This window comes from Pygocentrus nattereri, chromosome 13 (assembly GCF_015220715.1).
Source record: "Pygocentrus nattereri isolate fPygNat1 chromosome 13, fPygNat1.pri, whole genome shotgun sequence".
Classification (NCBI taxonomy): Eukaryota; Metazoa; Chordata; class Actinopteri; order Characiformes; family Serrasalmidae; genus Pygocentrus; species Pygocentrus nattereri.
This window is the reverse complement of record NC_051223.1, coordinates 13,055,509-13,075,294: the sequence shown is the minus strand read 5'-3', so window position 1 is coordinate 13,075,294 and position 19,786 is coordinate 13,055,509.

The following is a 19,786-nucleotide window of genomic DNA, read 5'->3' as shown; positions in this document are numbered from 1 at the left end:
CAGAAATATTCATTAATCTTCCTGTGTTTATTCACATTTCTACAAATGATGATATCAAATGAGGACAAGCCTATGGCAATGGAACCAGACTTTTTTCCAAGTAGTTTGTACCCATTTATTTTGGTCCATCCTTCATGAAATTTACAAACAATATAAAGGCCAACATCCATCCATCCATCATCGTTGACCGCTAGTCCAAACAAGGTCGCGGTAGCAGTTGGGAAAGCAGAGAATCCCAGATGACCATGTCCCCTGCAACTTCCTCCAGCTCATTCCCGGGGACCCCAAGCCGCTCCCAGGCCAACTTGGAGACATAATCCCTCCAGCGGGTCCTAGGGCGACCCCGGGGTCTTGTCCCCGTGAAGCACCCCCACCGGGAGGCATCCAGGGGGCATCCGGATCAGATGCCCGAACCACCTCAGCTGCCTCCTCTCAATGCGGAGGAGTAGCGGCTCTACTCTGAGCTCCTTCCGCATGACCAAGCTCCTCAATCTATCGCAGAGCGTGTAGCCCGCCACCCGACGAAGAAAGTTCATTTCCGCCGTTTGTATTCATGATCTCGTTCTTTCGGTCATTATCCACAGCTCATGACCATAGGTGAGGGTTGGGATGTAGATCGACTGGTAAACAGAGAGCTTCGCCTTTTGGCTCAACTCCCTCTTCACCACTACAGTCCGGTACAGTGACCGCATTACTGCTGCCGCCTGTCCCAGCCTACGGCCGATCTCACGATCCCTCTTCCCGTCACTCGTGAGCAAGACCCCAAGATACTTAAACTCCTCCACCTGGGGCAGGTCCTTTCCCCTTACCTGGAGTGGGCATGCCATCCTTTTCCGGGCCAAGACCATGGACTCAGACTTGGAGGTGCTGAGCCGCATACCAACCGCTTCACACTCAGCTGCAAACCGCTCCAGTGAGCGTTGGAGGCATCCATGTGATTCCGCCAAAAGAACAACATCATCTGCAAATAGCAGAGACGCCACCCTCCGGCCTCCACACATAATGCCCTCCTGACCCAGGCTACGCCCTGACACTCTGTCCATGAATATCACGAACAAGAGTGGAAACAGAGCACAACCCTGGCGAAGTCCAACGCTAACACTGAAAGAGTCTGACTTAATGCCAAGTATACGGACACAGCTCTCACTCCAGGAGTACAGAGATTGGATAGCCTGGAGTAGTAGCCCCGGACCTCCCACAAGATATCTCGAGGAACATGGTCATAAGCCTTCTCCAAGTCCACATGTGGCAAGTAGACACATGTTGAGGTGCCAGGGAGCGATTTTGGTTATTTAAAATAGGGACTTTTATTTCTGATCATGGCAGCTCGACAGTAGCTTGCCCCATATAGCCCAATAGTTGGCTTTGAAAGAGAGGACTTTTATTTTGACAGGCATGATCGGCCGGTCCGCGGACTCGCGCTGCTTAAAGTCTCGCAGGAATTAAGCAAAGTAGCGTTTGTTCTCGTGGCGGCATGCACAAGCTCCGGTGGGAAAAAGCAGGTTGATAGTGAAGCTGTGTTTTAAAGTAACTAGATGGTAAGAGTTTTATTTGTGTTGGAATAACTAAAGTGGACTACGGGGACGTGTTATCTGATGAGCCAGCTGACTCGGTATGTGAAGTCACAATTTGAACAGTGACTTTGGGAGTTTCAGGAGCCTGCTGTGTGTGTGCTTGCAGATGCTTATGGAGCACGTGGGAATACCGGAAGGTGCTAGGAAGTGTACTTGAGTTCCTTACTGTACTATTTTCTATTGGATTGACCCAGACCAGCCAGTGATAACAGCCACTGTTTTGTCCTCCTTGTTTTCTGGTTATGATCTCTGCCATTAAATAGGTTTTAAAGATTTAAACGCAGCTTCAGGGGCTGCAGAGCCGGGGCTAAGCTAAAGGCTAAACAACGGGAGAATCGCTGGAGATACAAGCCTTGTATTCCTGCAGTGGTGATGGGCAATGTGAACTCGCTGGTCAACAAGACGGACGAGCTTGCAGCATTAGTGAGGAACCAGAGGATCTACCGGGAATGCAGTCTCTTCTGCTTTACAGAGACTTGGCTAACCGCTAACATCCCCGACACTAATGTAAACATCCCCGGATTCGTCACGGTGAGGGCGGACAGAGACTGCGTGCGCAGTGGCAAAGCAAGGGCGGTGGGCTCGCTATCTTCATTAACAACAGATGGTGTAATCCTGGACATGTGACTGTTAAAGAGACTGTCTGCTGTCGGGATGTTGAACTGCTTGCGGTGAGTTTAAGACCATATTACATCCCGCGGGAGTTTTCACACGCCATTGTTGTTTGTGTGTACTTGCCCCCCCGAGCGGACGCGGAGGTGGCGTGTGATGTCATACACGCGACCATCGCTACGCTTCAGACACAACACCCGGATGCCTTCGTCGCGCATGTCACGCAGGACTCCACACTGACCTCATTCACCCAGTATGTGGACTGTCCCACCAGGAAAAACAGGACAATTGACCTCCTGTATGCTAACATCAGTGATGCATACATGGCCATCCCTCTGCCCCCACTTGGAAAATCTGACCACAATCTGGTTTTCCTGCAGCCTCAGTACAAACCCTGTGTGATGAGGCAACCATCAACAACACGCTCCTTCAGGAAGTGGTCTAAGGAGGCAGAGGAGACCCTGAGGGACTGCTTTGCATCCACAGACTGGAGTGTGCTGCATGACTCTCACAGCAAGGACATTGAGGGGGTAACAGACTGCACAACTGACTATCTGAACTTTTGCATGGACACTGTGGTTCCTGTAAGAACTGTTCGCTGCTTTCCTAATAACAAGCCCTGGATTACAAGTGACGTAAAGGACTTCTTAAACAAAAAGAAGAGGGCCTTTAAAGACAAGAACCAGGAGGAGCTGAGGAACGTTCAGCAGGAACTCAAGTCCTGCTTAAAGGAGGCTAAGGAGACCTACAGAAAGAAGGTTGAGCAGAAGTTACACAATAACAACATGAAGGAGGTCTGGGACAGTATGAGGACAATCACAGGATGCAAGCCAAGGAGTGACAGTGTAACAGCTGGAGGTGTGGAGAGAGCGAATGAACTCAATCTCTTCTATAACCGGTTTGATTGTCCTGTTTCATCCTCATCTGCTTCTGTCTGCCGTGCCATCACAGCAACCTCAGCCTCTGCCCCTCCGGACACCTCACTCCCTCTTCTCAGTGCTGCACAGATCTCCCTCCCACAGACTGTCAGCACACCCATTCCCCCCCCCCCCCCCCCCGCCCCCCCCCCCCCCACGTCTCTGCAGACCAGGTCACAGGGGTGCTGAGGAGACTCCGCTCAAGGAAGACAGCTGGACCTGACAAGGTGAACCCGAGACTTCTTAAGGCTTGCGCCTCTGGACTTGGGTTACCCTTGTCGAACATCTTCAACATGAGCCTGCAGCTGGGGAGGGTTCCCACGCTGTGGAAAACCTCATGCCTGGTCCCTGTTCCCAAGAAACCTCACCCCAGTGAGCTCAATGACTACAGGCCAGTTGCATTGATGTCCCACATTATGAAGACCATGGAGCGACTGCGTCTCCCTCTTCTCAGACCCCAGGTACAGCATGCACTGGACCCTCTCCAGTTTGCCTATCGGGAGAGGATTGGTGTCGAGGACGCCATCACCTACCTCCTCCACCGAACCTACTCTCATCTGGACAAGGGGAATAGTGCTGTGAGAATCATGTTTTTTGATTTCTCCAGTGCTTTTAATACCATCCAGCCCCCACTTCTCAGAGACAAGCTGGTGAAGATGCAGGTGGATCCTCACCTGGTGCATTGGATCACGGACTATCTCACCTGCAGACCACAGTACGTGAGGCTGACTGACGGTACATCTGAGACTGTTGTCAGCAGCACTGGAGCACCACAGAGGACTGTGCTCTCCCCCTTCCTCTTCACTCTCTACACATCAGACTTCCAGTACAACTCTGAGATGTGCCATCTGCAGAAATTCTCAGATGACACTGCCATTGTTGGATGTGTCAAGGGTGGTCAGGAGGAGGAGTACAGGAGACAGGTGGAGGAATTTGTTGCTTGGTGTCGACTGAACCAACTGCAGTTGAACATATCCAAGACCAAGGAGTTGGTGGTGGACTTCCGTAGGTCTGGACTACCCCTGCAGCCAGTCTCCATTGAGGGGGTTGATGTGGAGACGGTCAAGACCTACAAGTACCTTGGTCTGCATCTGGACAACAAACTGGACTGGTCAACAAACACGGACACCCTGTACAGGAAAGGACAGAGTCGGCTCTATTTCCTGAGGAGACTGCGGTCCTTTAACATCTGTAAGAAGCTTCTGCAGATGTTCTACCACTCAATCGTGGCCAGCATTCTCTTCTACGCTGTGGTTTGCTGGGGAGGCAACATGAAGAGAAGAGATGCATCAAGGCTGGACAAGCTGGTCAGGAGGGCCGGGGCAGTGGTGGGAGTGGAGCTGGACTCTCTGGTTACAATAGCAGATAGGAGATAAACTGCTCTCTATCATGAACAATGATAGTCACCCACTTCACACCATCATCATGAAGCAGAGGAGTGTGTTCAGTGGCAGACTGCTGTCACAGAGCTGCACAACAGACAGACTCAGAAGAGAGAGCCATCAGACTCTTCAATTCCTCCCATTGGGGACGGGATGCTGCTGCTGACTGAGTTTAACCCAGTCACACTACATGGACATTATTCAACTACTCAACCGCTTAATTATTTTTTCACAATTAAACTTCCCCAACCTCTTACACTTACACTCAAGTACATTTACTCATGGTGTGGCATTCATATATTCATATATTCACATATTCACTTTACAGAACTCTATTTTTTACATGTACATATTAATAATTCTATGGCACATCAGTCATTTTTATAACTAATGTCGTTTGCACCTTGCACTTTGCTCTGTGAATTTATTTATTGGCTGTTAGCAAATCTACTGCACTGCTCCATCTATCAGATAGTTCTTTACCTTGTACAGAAAGTTTTTATACCCTTATATATTTTCTATTCTTCTGTGTTTAATAGATGTTGAATATGTTTCTTACTGTATTGTGTTGTTGCTGCTGGATGCCTAAATTTCCTTCGGGATCAATAAAGTATCTATCTATCTATCTATCTATCTATCTATCTATCTATCTATCTATCTATCTATCTATCTATCTATCTAATTGCTTGGTTTGCCAAGGGGCAGGTTGCTCCCTTGAGAGTAGGGTTCTCCCCATTTATTTTTGCTGTGTCACTGAGTGGAGTGTTTGAGTGCATTTGCTTTATTGTATTTGTGATTTATTTATTGATGTAATTATTTATTTTGGATTTATTTTTGGGTTTTGTGTATTTTCTTTTATACTTGTGGGTTGAACACCTGGCCTTGTGAAATAATTGCTCGATATTTACTGCCACCGTAATTTCAAATATCCAGCAATCCATTGGTAACAGCCTTGTTGTATATGTGGGAGAATTGCCAGAGTAATCTTTTTTATTGTTTATGGTGGAATGTCTTGGAAAAACAATTAGCTGCTTTAGTAGTTTGGCCCTGTAACTTCCTATTAATAAAAATGTTCCTTTTCTAAATGTTATTGGTTGTGACCGCATTGTTGACTATTCTCGTTTATTAATACATTTTCTACGCTTCAGTTGCAGGTTATTCCTGAGGAAAGAGTTCTTTACCAGTGGGATACACATCACACGTCTGTACCTAAGTCTGGCAGACCGAAGTGTGAATAGTTATTTCTGATTCAGAACTCTGATTGCGGTGGGGAAGAAGGAGTTCTTTAGTCTGGAGGTCTTGCACATCATGCTCCTATACCTCCGGCCTGAGGGCAGAGGTTTGAACAGACCGTGCTGGGGGTGGGTGGGGTCTTTGATGATGGAGGCAGCCTTCCTTTGGACTCTATGGTTGTAAATGTTCTGCAGAGAGTGCAGTGGAGAATTGGTGATCTTCTCTGCAGTCTTCACCACTCTCTGTAGGCATTTACGATCCATCACGGTCAAGCTGCCGTACCACACGGTGATGCAGCTGGTCAGGAGGCTCTCAATGACGCAGTTGTAGAAGTTGCTGAGGATCACCGGAGACATCCCAAACTTCCTCAGCCTCCTCAGGAAGTACAGCCGCTGTTGAGCCTTTCTGACTAGCTGCTTGGTGTTCAGTGACCATGTGAGGTCTTCACTGATGTGGACACCCAGGTATTTAAAGCTGCTCACCCTTTCCACCTCGAGCTCCCAGATGAAAAGTGGCCGATGAGGTCTCCTCTCCTTCCTCATGTCCACTATCAGCTCCTTCGTCTTGTCCGTGTTGAGGATGAGGTTGTTATCATCACACCATGACACCAGTCTGGTCACCTCCCTCCTGTAGGCTGCTTCATCTCCACCAGTGATACGTCCTATCACTGATGACATTACTGGATGGCAATATTGAGCCTTTAATATCCCCATCTGATGCTTGGCTCTTAACACCAGCGGGTATTAGTTTTCCTGTGGCTCAGTAACAGTCTTAGAACTGGTCAAGTGCTGGAAACAGATAAGGGATCAAGAGGGAGTGTTGTACCGTCTGACCCATAGGCCTGGGGAGCACAAGGAACTGCTGCAGTTGTTGCTACCAGAAGCTTTACAGCCAGAGGTTTTAACTGCTCTTCATGACAACCACGGCCACCAAGGGTGTGAACGCACAGCATATTTGGTGCGGCAGAGATGTTACTGGCCCCAGATGGGAAGGGACATTGAACAGTGGGTTCAGCAGTGTGCTCGCTGTGTTGCAGCAAAAGCTATAATCCCAAAAGTACGAACTTTTCCAGGTCATTTGTCGGCCTCCAAGCCTTTAGAAATTGTGGCCATAGATTTCACCCTACTTGAAAGGGCCAGTGATGGTCGTGAGAACGTGCTAGTGGTGACGGATCTCTTCTCCAAATTTACTCAAGCATTCCCTACGGCTGACCAAAAAGCAAGTACTGTAGTATGCATCTTAACAGAGAAGTGGTTTTATGTCTATGGAGTACCACAATGAATACACTCAGACCAAGGGCGATGCTTTGAAGGAGAGATGCTCAAGGCATTGTGTAAACTATACGGAGTGGAGAAAAGCCATTCAAGCCCCTATCACCCAGCTGGAAACGGCCAATGTGAGAGGTTCAATTGGACCATGTATGATCTGCTGCGAACCTTGCCAGCTGAGAAAAAGCGAAGGTGGCCACAACATCTACCCCAATTACTGTTCGCCTACAACACCACGGTGCACCAGTCAACAGGTCACTCACCGTACGAGTTGATGTTTGGAAGGAAACCCCAATTACCCATTGATGCACTACTGGGTACGGTGGAAGAAGAAATGGTGGAAGGTATTGTAGAGGATTGGGTGAAAGAACAACAAGAATTCCTCCATTTTGCTTATGCGAGTGCAGAGCGACAACTAACAGCAGCAGCTAAGCGAAGAGAACCAACCTCATTGCAAGGAATTGCCCCTGTACTTCCTAGTGGCACCATAGTTTATAGAAAGAATCACATGCAAGGTCGTCACAAAATCCAGGACACATGGGACAGCACACCATATCAAGTGGTAAAGTGTCTGGATGACAGTGGGAGAGTTTACACCATTCGCCCAGTAGAGGGTATGGGTCCCACCCAGAACCTCCACAGATCTGAGCTGAGAGTGGTCCCTGGACAAATGGTGTCTCCAGTAGATGGTGACAGAGTAAGTCCTGTATCAAGGAGTGAGTTTTGTTCAGAAAGTTGCAATGAAGAGCTGGATGACTCCTATTCTGGTCAGTGGGTGAGACAGGAGGCCATCCCTGCATTAGTTAACGATCCAGAAACAGAAGTTGACCATGTTCAGCAAGAGTGTGGGATGTCTCCATCAGAGGAACCAGTGCCCTTAAGGCGTTCTGCCCGTAGAACAGCAGGCCAGCATTCTAACCCATACAACTTACCCTGACCAGTGGCATCCCAACGTGAGGTTTTGGGGGCTACAGCTCAATCCTCTCTTAGTACTGTGCAGTGTTTTTTTAGACCTTGGTGACAGTTGTTTCACTTAGTCACCGTATGGTGACCTTTCAATGTCGGGGTGGATGTGGAAAGTAGACACATTTTGAGGTGCCAGGGAGCGATTTTGGTTATGTAAAATAGGGACTTTTATTTCTGAACATGGCAGCTCAACAGTAGCTTGCCCCATAGAGCCCAATTGTTGGCTTTGAAAGAGAGGACTTTTATTTTGACAGGCATGATCGGCCGGTCTGCGGACTAGCACTGCTTAAAGTCTCGCTGGAATTAAACAAAGTAGCGTTTGTTCTCGTGGCGGCATGCACAAGCTCCGGTGGGAAAAAGCAGGTTGATAGTTGTGGACGAAACCAGTCCTGCGTGTTCGTTGATGCAAAACAAATGAGATGAGTAGATCAGACTGAAGTGAAACAAACGGTTTTATTACAGAATTCTGGAAAGGTTACAAACAGAGAACATGCATCATGTATCTCCCAAGTAAGCTCTGACCCCTTCTCATCTGACTTCCTTTTTATAGTCGCATGACCGCTCCTTCCTTACCCCAGCCTCCAATGTGTGCGTTAGGCCATCTCACCAATCCACATCATAAAAGTTTAAGGATGCGCTCGAGACGTGAGTGCGTCTGCAAGGTCAACTTAAGGTATTCCCTGTGTTTACCAACTCCCCCCGTTTTCCAGACAATGGCTCTGCTTATCTGACCAGATGAACCACATGTGTGGTGTGCTAATCCCAGTGTCTACTACTATCAGCTTCGAGGTATTACCTGTTATCTGACGTCCTTGTGTATTCCACCATTAGTCAGCACACAGCCTTATGTGCTGACTCTTAGCTCTTAGAATTGTACAATATGACCATTAAGCTTTCAATGCTAGACATAAGCTTTCTTTAATACATCTTAAAAGAGTAATATGAACAATACTAAGGCTAATAATTCCACATAGTGAAGCTGTGTTTTAAAGTAACTAGATGGTAAGAGTTTTATTTGTGTTGGAATAACTAAAGTGGACTACGGGGACGTGTTATCTGATGAGCCAGCTGACTCAGTATGTGAAGTTAAAATTTGAACAGTGACTTTGGGAGCTTCAGGAGCCTGCTGTGTGTGTGCTTGCAGATGCTAATGGAGCACGTGGGAATACCGGAAGGTGCTAGGAAGTGTACTTGAGTTCCTTACTGTACTATTTTCTATTGGACTGACCCAGACCAGCCAGTGATCACAGCCACTGTTTTGTTTTCTGGTTATGATCTCTGCCATTAAATAGGTTTTAAAGATTTAAACTTAATAAGGTACATTTTAGAATATTCAGACACTGCTATTTGACCCAAGACCGCTCTGGCCATATATCTCCTTTTTATCTGGTGCCCTTTAAGTATAAATTTGAGTATTAGGATTAATTGCTTGGTTTGCCAAGCGGCAGGTTGCTCCCTTGAGAGTAGGGTTCTCCCCATTTATTTTTGCTGTGTCACTGTGTGGAGTGTTTGAGTGCATTTGCTTTATTGTATTTGTGATTTATTTATTGATGTAATTATTTATTTTGGATATTTTTTGGTTTTGTGTATTTTCTTTTATACTTGTGGGTTGAACACCTGGCCTTGTGAAATAATTGCTCGATATTTACTGCCACCGTAATTTCAAATATCCAGCAATCCATTGGTAACAGCCTTGTTGTGGGTTCAGATTTTGTATATGTGGGAGAATTGCCAGAGTAAACTTTTTTATTGTTTATGGTGGAATGTTTTGGAAAAACAATTAGCTGCTTTAGTAGTTTGGCTCTGTAACTTCCTGTTAATAGAAATGTTCCTTTTCTAAATGTTATTGGTTGTGACCGCATTGTTGACTATTCTTGTTTATTAATACATTTTCTACGCTTCAGCCTCAAACCGTTTCTGTGTGCCTTATGAAGGTTGAGTTGATTACTAAAAGAGTAATTAAATAAGGTAACCAGGGGTCACACACAAAACACATGTAGACTGGGTTGGCAAACTCCCATGCCCCCTCAACAATCTGTGAGAGGGTGAAAAGCTGATCCATTGTTCCACGGCCGGGACAGTATCCACATTGTTCCTCCTCAATCTGAGGTTCAACTATCGGTCGGAGTCTCGTTTCCAGCACCTTTGCATAGACTTTCCCAGGGAGGCTGAGCAGGGGCACACACCCTCCGGTCCCCCTTTTTAAAAATAGGGACCACCACCCCAGTCTGCCAGTCCAAGGGTACTGTTCCCGAGGTCCATGCAATATTGCAGAGGCGTGTTAGCCATGACAGCCCCACAATATCCAGAGCCTTAAGCATTTCTGGATGAATCTCATCCACCCCTGGTGCCTTACCACTGAGGAGCTTACCAACTACCTCAGTGACCTCCACCAGGGAAATGGAACTTGACACCCCAGAAGCCTCTGGCCCTGACTCCCGTGAGGGAGGCACGTCTCCCGGATTAAGAAGTTCCTCAAAGTGCTCCTTCCACCGACCGACAATATCCTCATTCGAAATCAGAATTTCTGCACCCTTGCCGAATACAGCTTGGGCGCAGCCACCTCGACCCCTCCTGAGTCGCCGGACAGTTGTCCAGAACCTCTTTGAGGTCGAACGAATGTCTTTTTCCAAGGCCTCACCAAACTCCTCCCATGCCCTGGATTTTGCGGTGTCCACCAGGAGGTTCTTGGGTTACCGCCCCGACAGGCACCCACAAGCTTTTGGCCACAGCTACGCCTGGCAGCTTCCACAATGGAGGTTTTGAACAGGGTCCATTCAGATTCCATGTCCCCTACCTCCTCTGGGACGTGAGAAAAGCTCTCCCGGAGGTGGGAGTTGAAATCATTCCGAACTGGGGCCGCTGAAAGTCATTCCCAGCACACCCTCACTATTCGCTTGGGCCTACCAGATCTGACCATCAGTCTTCCCTGCCATCTGATCCAACTCACCACCAGATGGTGATCAGTTGACAGCTCAGCACCTCTCTTCACCCTAGTGTCCAGAACATATGGTCCCAAGTCAGATGAAACGACAACAAAGTCTATCATTGACCTTTGATCCAAGGAGCTCTGGTACCATGTACACTTATGAACATCCTTGTGTTCGAACTTGGTGTTCATTATGGACAATCCATGCCTGGCACAGATGTCCAATAACAATTCACCATTCGGGTTTAGATCGGGCAGGCCGTTCTTCCCAATCATGCCTCTCCAGGTCTCCCAGTCATTACCAACATGAGCATTGAAGTCTCCCAGTAGGACTATGGAGTCTGTAGACGGGACCCTTTCCAGAACCCCCACTCGCTCCAGGAAGGCCGAATACTCTGACCTGTTGTTTGGTGCATACGCACAGACAACAGTCAAAGTTTTCCTCTCTGCGATTTTAATTCGCATTGAGGCGACCCTCTCGTCCACCGGGACAAACTCCAACTGCCTGGTCACCAGCCGGGGACTTGTGAGTATCCCCACACCCGCCCGGCGCCTCTCACCCTGTGCAACCCCTGAGTAGGAGAGAGACCAACCCCTATCCAGGAGTTTATATATCTAGTTGGTACCTCTTAACCTCCTGCACAAGTTCTGGCTCCTTCCCCCCCAGTGAGGTTACATTCCATGTACCAAGAGCTAGTTTCTGCTGCAGGGGCCTAGGCCACCTAGGGCCTCCCCGCAATCTCCCACTGCCAATATGGCACTGCACCGATCCCCCATGCTGGACCTTGCGGGTGGTGGGCCCACATGGCCTCCCCACGTTGCCTCTTCGGGCTGAGCCCGGCCGGATTACATGGGCTGCCCGGCCACAATGGCTCTCGGCGTGAAACTCTACCCCCAGGCCTGGCTCCAGGGGTAGGTCCCGGTGACCCTTTCCCGGGCAGGGTACACGATTTTTTATGTACGATATGCATGGAGATAAACTTTGGATCGTGTTAGTCTGGGTCTTCACTCCATTTTCAAATTATGTCAAAAATGGAGATACAAGGTTTTGTTCCGACAACAGCGATATAAAAGTGTAGTTAGCTAGTTTAAAGCTGCAGTATGTAAGCTTTTTGTTAAAAGTTGCCCTGTAAAGCTTGAAATCACTTTTAAAAGTCAGAGGCGAGAGCTTCCGGTTAGGAGCAGGAATGGAATAGACGTGTAGTGGTCTTGCTCCAGTGTCGTTTTGGACTTTCTACATTTCAAAACCTGCTGCACAGTTCTTTTTCTACAGTTTACAGGACAAAAACAATTGCTTTGCTGCATCTCATCTAAATATATCCTCCAAGTCAACAAAACCAAGCAAGAAGGAACTCTGTGTCAAGGCTGACTCCAAAGAAGAGGCGAGCAACGACCTCAACATGTCGTCGCTAGCTAGCCTCCTGGTAGAACATAAAAATTCCCTCTCTGCAGAATTCAGGTCCTTAATTTCAGTTCTTGAAACCACTCGACAGCATCCATACCATGGTTTTCGAACATAACCACAAGATTCTCTCCCTGGAATCCAATGCCAGCCTCCTATACGAGCACTTGCTAGCCCTTGAAGCCATGTGCTCCACGCCAATGCCAAGCTTTCAGCAAGAGTCATCGACCTGGAATCTCAAAGCCATCGTAACAACATCAGAATCGTCAGCTTACCAGAATCGATCAAGGGTCCTCGTCCTACAGTTTTTTTTCTCTGAGCTCCTGGCGGAGGTTTTCGGTGGTGAGGTTTTGCCCTCTCCTCGGGAGCTTGACCAAGCGCACAGGGCACTGACCAGTAAGCCGGGCTCAGGGGAGAAGCCGAGGGCGGTTATAATCCCATTACACCGTTTCCAACAGAAAGAGAGAATCGTCCGCGAGGCCAGAGCCAGGAGAGGCAAGCTACAATACTGTGGCAGCCCCATCGCTATCTACGATGACTATGCCCCCGAGGTCCTCTAACAGCGTGCCACGTATCGAGAGGTGCTAGCAGATCTCTACAACATCGGTCTCAAGCCTGTGCTGTTATTCCCGGCTAAACTTATCATCACGACCAAGGACGGGGGTAAGAGGAGACTTGCTTCAGTTGAGGAGGCTAAAAGCTACCTAACGAATATCTGAGCTAATGTTGTGTAAACATTGTCGAGAGCATAAAAGTTCATGCTAATTGAGTGCTACGAACTAGCTACCTGCTAGCTCTGGTCTGAAGCCTGCTTCAGCCATTTAGCTGTCAGAATTGGCATCATTGGCGAACACAGTTATGTTAAGATCACTAGCTAAACACGTATTATTGGTCTAATTTCCTGGAATACTAAAGGGATGAATAATCCCATCAAAACTTACACAGTTACAACAACTGTGAGGTGATGTCATATTTTTGCAAGAAACACACTTTCGAAATACAGAAATCTCTTGTATTAAGAAAAGCTGGATGGGACATTTATTTCATTCTAAATTTCCTGTCAGGACAAGGGGGGCTGCTATCACCATTCATAAAAACATCATGTTTGAACCAACAAATTCCATTCTAGACTCTGATGAGTGCTACGTCATAGTTTCAGGCCTACTTTATAATGTGCCAGTGATCCTGGCCTGTTTGTATGCTACTTGGGATGATGAGGAATTTTTTCTCCGATCTCCCAAATGTGGATAGTCACTACATAGTCATAGGCGGTGACTTTAACCTCGTCCAGGATGCGAGTCTTGATAGGTCGTCACTTAAGCAGGTCGCCTTGTCGAAATCGGCCAGTGCTGTATTAAACCACCAATCCCGATTAGGTTTGTCAGACCCCTGGAGATTTAAAAATCCACAGGGCAATGTCTTCTCTTTTTTCTCTCATGTGCATTACTCTTTCTCAATGTAGCAGGAGGTGGTTAAATTGTTACACCTCCTGTTTAACAAACACCCACTTTAAATTGTTGGGCGGGTCCTTGGCACACTATATCTGGGCAGGAGAACGCTGCCTGTAGGTGCGCTACCTGTTGTTCCCCCCCCTCTCCCTTCCGGGGCATTTTACTTCCGGGTCTACGGCATCCGGCGTGGCGGTGTTTGGCGTGGACGCATTTGATTCTCCTTTCTGGCTCACTCTTCAACGAGTATAAGGTACCCGTATTTTTGGGTTTTTGTATGGAAGGCTTCCAATGCGGGTTTTAATCATTAATCCGCTTCCGCGGTTTGTTATAGTGCCGTTGGCTTGCGGTGTTCTTGCCGGTGTTGGTGCTCTGTGGCTTTGCCGGCACAGTTTCACTTGCAGTTAAGTAAGAATAAGGGCTGTGCTGCGCCGCTGTGGCTACTACTTGCTGTGGCTGGGGGGCCTGTGTTCCTATCCTTCCTGCGGGGGAGACTGTTGTGCTGTATGCTGGTAGGTATACGCCCTGTTAATTTGTAAGCTGGACAGTATTTTGCGTTGACCATTTTAGCTGCTGTTGTGTGTTTTGCAGGTCTTCTGGCCAGAACTGTTTGCTGGTGTCTCCAGCTCTCTGTGGTGCTGCTGTTTTGTCTGGAATTTACGTTTGGGATTCAGATTCCTGCTGTATTACCATGGGTTGGCTTAGGACTGTTTTTGTTTCTTTAATTTTGGTTTATTTTATGTTTGTTTAGTAATATTGTCCTTTTCTAATTTGTTTCTCTGTCTGTTTATTTGTTTTTTTGTGATTTTTACTTTGTTCTAATTTGGCTCTTGGGCTGTAGTGTTGATTTTGTTATATGTGTGTGTGTGTGTGTGTGTGTGTGTGTGTGTGTGTGTTTTATGAGGGTTATTGGACGGTGTTGTATGAGGGGGTAAGGACAGTGGCACTTATTAGCCAATGCTGTTAGCCTTCCTCCTCAAACCCTGGTGTAACTATTTTTTGTTTTTTCTTCTGGTTGGACAGGAGCAGTGGGCCAAAGCGGGAGGCAGACTGATTTGGGTGGCGGAGTCCCTTTTTCACCTTCCCTGTAGTATAGAGCACTTTGTGTGGCGTTGAGGTGTGTAGTGTGATCACCTGTGGTGTGTAGTGTAGGTGCTCCCCCCCCTCTACTCTCATACTTTCTTCTGCTGTGGTGAGCCCCTTAGCCCTGTTCCGTTTGCCACCAGAATTTTATGAAATTGTATATGGATCCATAGGATATTAAATTTAATTGTATTTGTGTCTTTTTATTGTGCCAGGGTCCAGTAGGGGGCTTGTGTCCTGACCTGTCTTGGGAGGGAGATTTTAAATAATCTTTAATAAACTTTGAAAGAACATTGGCATTACGTCTCTGTCCAAGTGTGTCGAACCAGCGTGTCCTTCTGCCTTGGGCTTATGTCCCAGGTATATTTCCTAGGGGTGAAATTCCCCTAGGTGGCGTAGTCGTGCTACTTAATTTACCCCTCCGCTCTGCCACATCAAGGATAGATTTTTTTCTTGCTAGATAACAGACTACTCCAACATGTTAATCATGCAACTATCACACCATTGTCATTTCAGACCATGCCCCCACAACAGTTGATATCAGTTTTCCTTCTGCCCCAAATTTTGTTAAGCAAAGGAGATTCAGTTCATTTATGTTATCCAATAATGAGTTCAGGAACTTTATTGATGCTCAGATTAGCTTCTATTTTGCAGTTAATGATACCCCAGAGGTTGGTAGTGACATTATATGGGAGGCCTTCAAGGCTTTTATCCATGGGCAAGTGATTTCTTATTCTTCTCAGGTGAGACGAGCAGCGAGAGCTAGGTCCTTAGAGGTAACAGACAAACTTTTTAAACTAGACACAGTCTATGCTTCCACACCCTCTCCCACTCTTTACAAGAAACGCCTTCAATTACACTCAGAACATGACCTTTTGATGACACACAAAATAGTGAGACAACTGCAACAATCTAAACAATTATTCTTTGAACAGGGAGATAAAGCGGGGAAGTTGCTTGCACACCAAGCCTGTGAGGCCTACGCATCCAGGTTGATTTCTAAGATTAAGTTAACTTTGGGCAATATAACCTCAGACCCATCATCTAAGTCTTTTTTGATTATTATTCCAGCCTCTATAAGTCAGAACAGTCCTTCAACCTCTTAGAGTTACACCGCTGTCTTGATGCACTAAATTACACCAAAGTTAACGAGACTCTGGCCGTGGACATGGGTAGGCCCATTTCCACCCTGGAGATACAAGAGGCAATAGGGTCACTTCAAAATGGAAAATCTCCCGGACCTGATGATTTTACAGTAGAATTCTACAAAGAGTTTTCTACACAACTTAATACAATCTTGACAAGGTTATACAATGATTAATTTGACAAAGGCAGACTTTCTCCAACCTTATCTGCAGTGAATATCTCTTTGTTACTCAAAAAAGACAAGGACTCGACCCTTTGCAGCAGTTACAGACCAATATCACTCTTAAACGTAGATTTTAAAATTCTGGCTAAAGTTCTATCTCGTCGGCTTCAGCGGATTATGCCAGACCTTATTGCCCCTGACCAAACAGGTTTTATATAGGGCAGACACTTATTCTTCAGCACCCAGAGATTACTTAATATTTTATATTCCCCTTCTTCCAACTCTCCTGAAATTGTAGTGTCCCTTGATGCTGAAAAAGTTTTTGATAGGGTGGAATGGGGTTACCTGTTCTTCATTTTATACAAATTTGGTTTTGACTCTAACTTTATTCGTTGGATCCGCCCGTTATATGCTGCCCAAACTGCTTCCCTCTATACTAACAGTATGAACTCACCACCTTTTCCTTTATACCGTGGGACACACCAGGGGTGCCCACTATCCCCCCTTGATTTTCAACCTGGCAATAGAGCCTTTAGCAATCTGGCTTCGTAGCCAGGACAGATTTGAGGGCATTGCACGTTATAATGTAGTACATAAATTCTCCCTTTACGCAGATGATCTTCTTCTTTAAATTTTAAGCCCGCCTCATCCTTTCCACCAATATTAGAAATTCTGGACCAGTTTAGCCATCTCTCTGGTTATAAACTGAACTTGCAAAAAAGTGAGCTATTTTTTGTAAACTCTCTAGCAAAGTCCCTTCTGCAGTCGATATTTCCATTTAAAATAGCAGCAGGGGGATTTAACTATTTGGGGGTATTCTTTACCAACTCAATTAATGACCTTTTCCCCAAAAATGTTCAGCCTCTCCTCGACACATTTAAATCGGACATAACCAGGTGGGCCTCCCTTCCATTGTCCCTTACGGGCCATGTTAGCTTGATTAAAATGGTCACCCTTCCTAGATTCTTAAATACTTTTCAACATATCCCAGTGGTTATTAGTAAATCCTTCTTTGTCAACTTTGATCATTTGCTGAATGCATTTTTATGGGACAACAAACCCACATGTCTCAAAAGGTCAGTTCTCCAGCTCTCAAGGTCTGAAGGAGGCTTGGTGCTCCCTAACTTTCGTCAATACTATTGGGCTTGTAATATTCATAAATTACTCTACTGGGCCTATTGGAAAGCACCAAATGGCCTTCCACCTTGGGCTCATATTGAGATCTCATCTTCTTGTAGTTCCCTATTTACTGTACTTTGTTCCCAGCTCCCCATATCTGTTAACAAAGCTTCTATGAATCCAGTTGTTATCAGTGCTATTAAAATTTGGCTCCAATTTAGGAAACATTTTGGTTTTCATAGTGCCTCAATCCATATGCCTATCTTAAAAAAAAATCACTTGTTTCTACATCATGCTCTGACTCGGCTTTCTGTTTCTGGTCAAGTAAGGGGCTTACTACAGTCTTCGAATTTAATAAGGATTGGGTCTTTTCATCCTTCTCAGACTTATCTATGAGATATCTACGAGTCACCTCTTTTGATTTTTTCAGGCCCGACATTTTGTTCAGAAACTATTCCCCACTTCCCTAATTGTCTTCCTGAAACCTATATTGATCAATTTCTTACTCTTGATTATTCCAAAAAGCGACTCATATTTGTTATATATAATTTAATTAAATCAATACAGGTAGAACCTACTGAAACCCTTAGAAAATCCTGGGAGGAGAACTTGGGAATTACTATTTCAGACGACCACTGGGCTCACATCCTGGACCAGGTTCATTCTTCATCCATATGTGCTAGACATGGCCTACTGCAGTGTAAGGTGCTCCACAGAGCTCACTTTACCAATGCTAGGCTGGCAAAGATATTTCCAAACCAAAGTGACACTTGTGAGAGATGTAAGCAATCTCCGGCTGACCATGTACATATGTTCTGGACGTGCCCTCAACTTACTAGTTTCTGGTCAAGTGTATTTGACTCTCAATCAAGTCCTCAACTGTAATTTAAGCCCTAATCCTAAGCCCTATTTGGCATCACCCCTGATTTGGGCCTCCCTGCAACCTCACAATCTGTTATTGCTTTCTCAACCTTGCTGGCCAGACATGCCATTCTTCTTAAATGGAAACAGGCCTCTCCATCTTCGCACGGTAGTTGGATCCGGGATGTCTTATTTTGCATCAAGCTCGAAAAGCTAAGATTCTCCCTGAAGGGTTCCTTGAGATTCTTTCACAGGACCTGGGATCCTATGCTTGAGTTTATCAACAATTCTGTTTTACTCAAAGATAGCAATGCCTAAATATGTGAATTGAGAGGTATGTGTTGCCCTTTTCTCTTTTGTTTATTATTTTTATCATTATTGTTGCTATGTGTTATTTATTTATTTATTTTTATTTAATCTAATCTTCTAATGTTATTGATATTTGTACATATTGTAATTTATTATTTATATTTAGTATTATTTACACACTGATTTAGACCACTCCTGTTCTGGTAATTATTCTGTTTATCTCTGTAAAGCTGATCCCCAGGCGCAGCTTTGGTGGAAGTAGGTGTTCTAAGGGGGTGGGTGGGTTAAGGTTTAAGGATAAGGGATTGATGCAGAAATTCACTTTTTGTTGTTTTACTTGAAAAGTGTAATATGTCTGTGATTCTACAAAAGGCAATAAAAAGATTTGGGGGGGGGGGGGGGGGGGTTCAGAGGCATTCATTTGGGAGTTTTTCACACCATGTTATCCACTTTACATGATAACATGACATACACAGACTCAAAATAAAGGTCTGGCTCGATGTTTAGGTCTCAAATAACCTCAAAATGAACATTATACTGATGACAGTGTGATAACAGTAGTAGATAATCCACTCATATCCTCAGAAGACGCTCCTTCACCAAGTTTACACTGAGTTCTCTTTGAACTCTCTTCCAATCATCTGATTCATCCTCTCGGGGAAGGGGGCCGAAGCACAACCCATACTACAGAATGTTCTTCCACACACTCTTCTTGCAGTTACACACGTCCACCAGAGGGGTCTCCAAATCCCCAAAACTTACAGAGTAGAAGTGTTGATATACTGCTTCGGGTGCAGTATTGATCTTCATGATGTTCATTAATTGTTTTTAATCCAGTGTTTCTTAATGATAAAAGATAGAAGCTCTGTAGTTACTGGCCTAATAGATTTTTTGCACCCAATATGACTTGAATCATCTTATTCAACTGACTAATATGTACATAATGTGACATTTTTGTTGTCCACTTTCTGTTCATTCTGGTAAAGTGACAAAATAAAGGTGATAAAATGACCCTGTGGGGTAGAGAAATGTCTCTTACATTAAAATTTCTTAATTTATGTGAAATTACATGCTACAAATTAAAACCCTTTATACGCATTAAAATGTCTTACATTTTAATTGACATGGTCTTAAATTTTAGGATACAGACAAGCTGTTTATTTTAACAGAGCATCATCTCACACACAGGGAACAACACTGTTTTTGATACATAAACCTGTGCATATTATAAGCGCATTAAAGGAAAATGTAGAATATGAGCTTCTCCACGGAGTCCATCAAGGTTCAGGTGCCTTTCTAGACTTAACTGAAGTGTCAGATTCAAACTTCTCTGTGCACTACAAATGTTTTCAGGACATCATCACATGCAGCTCT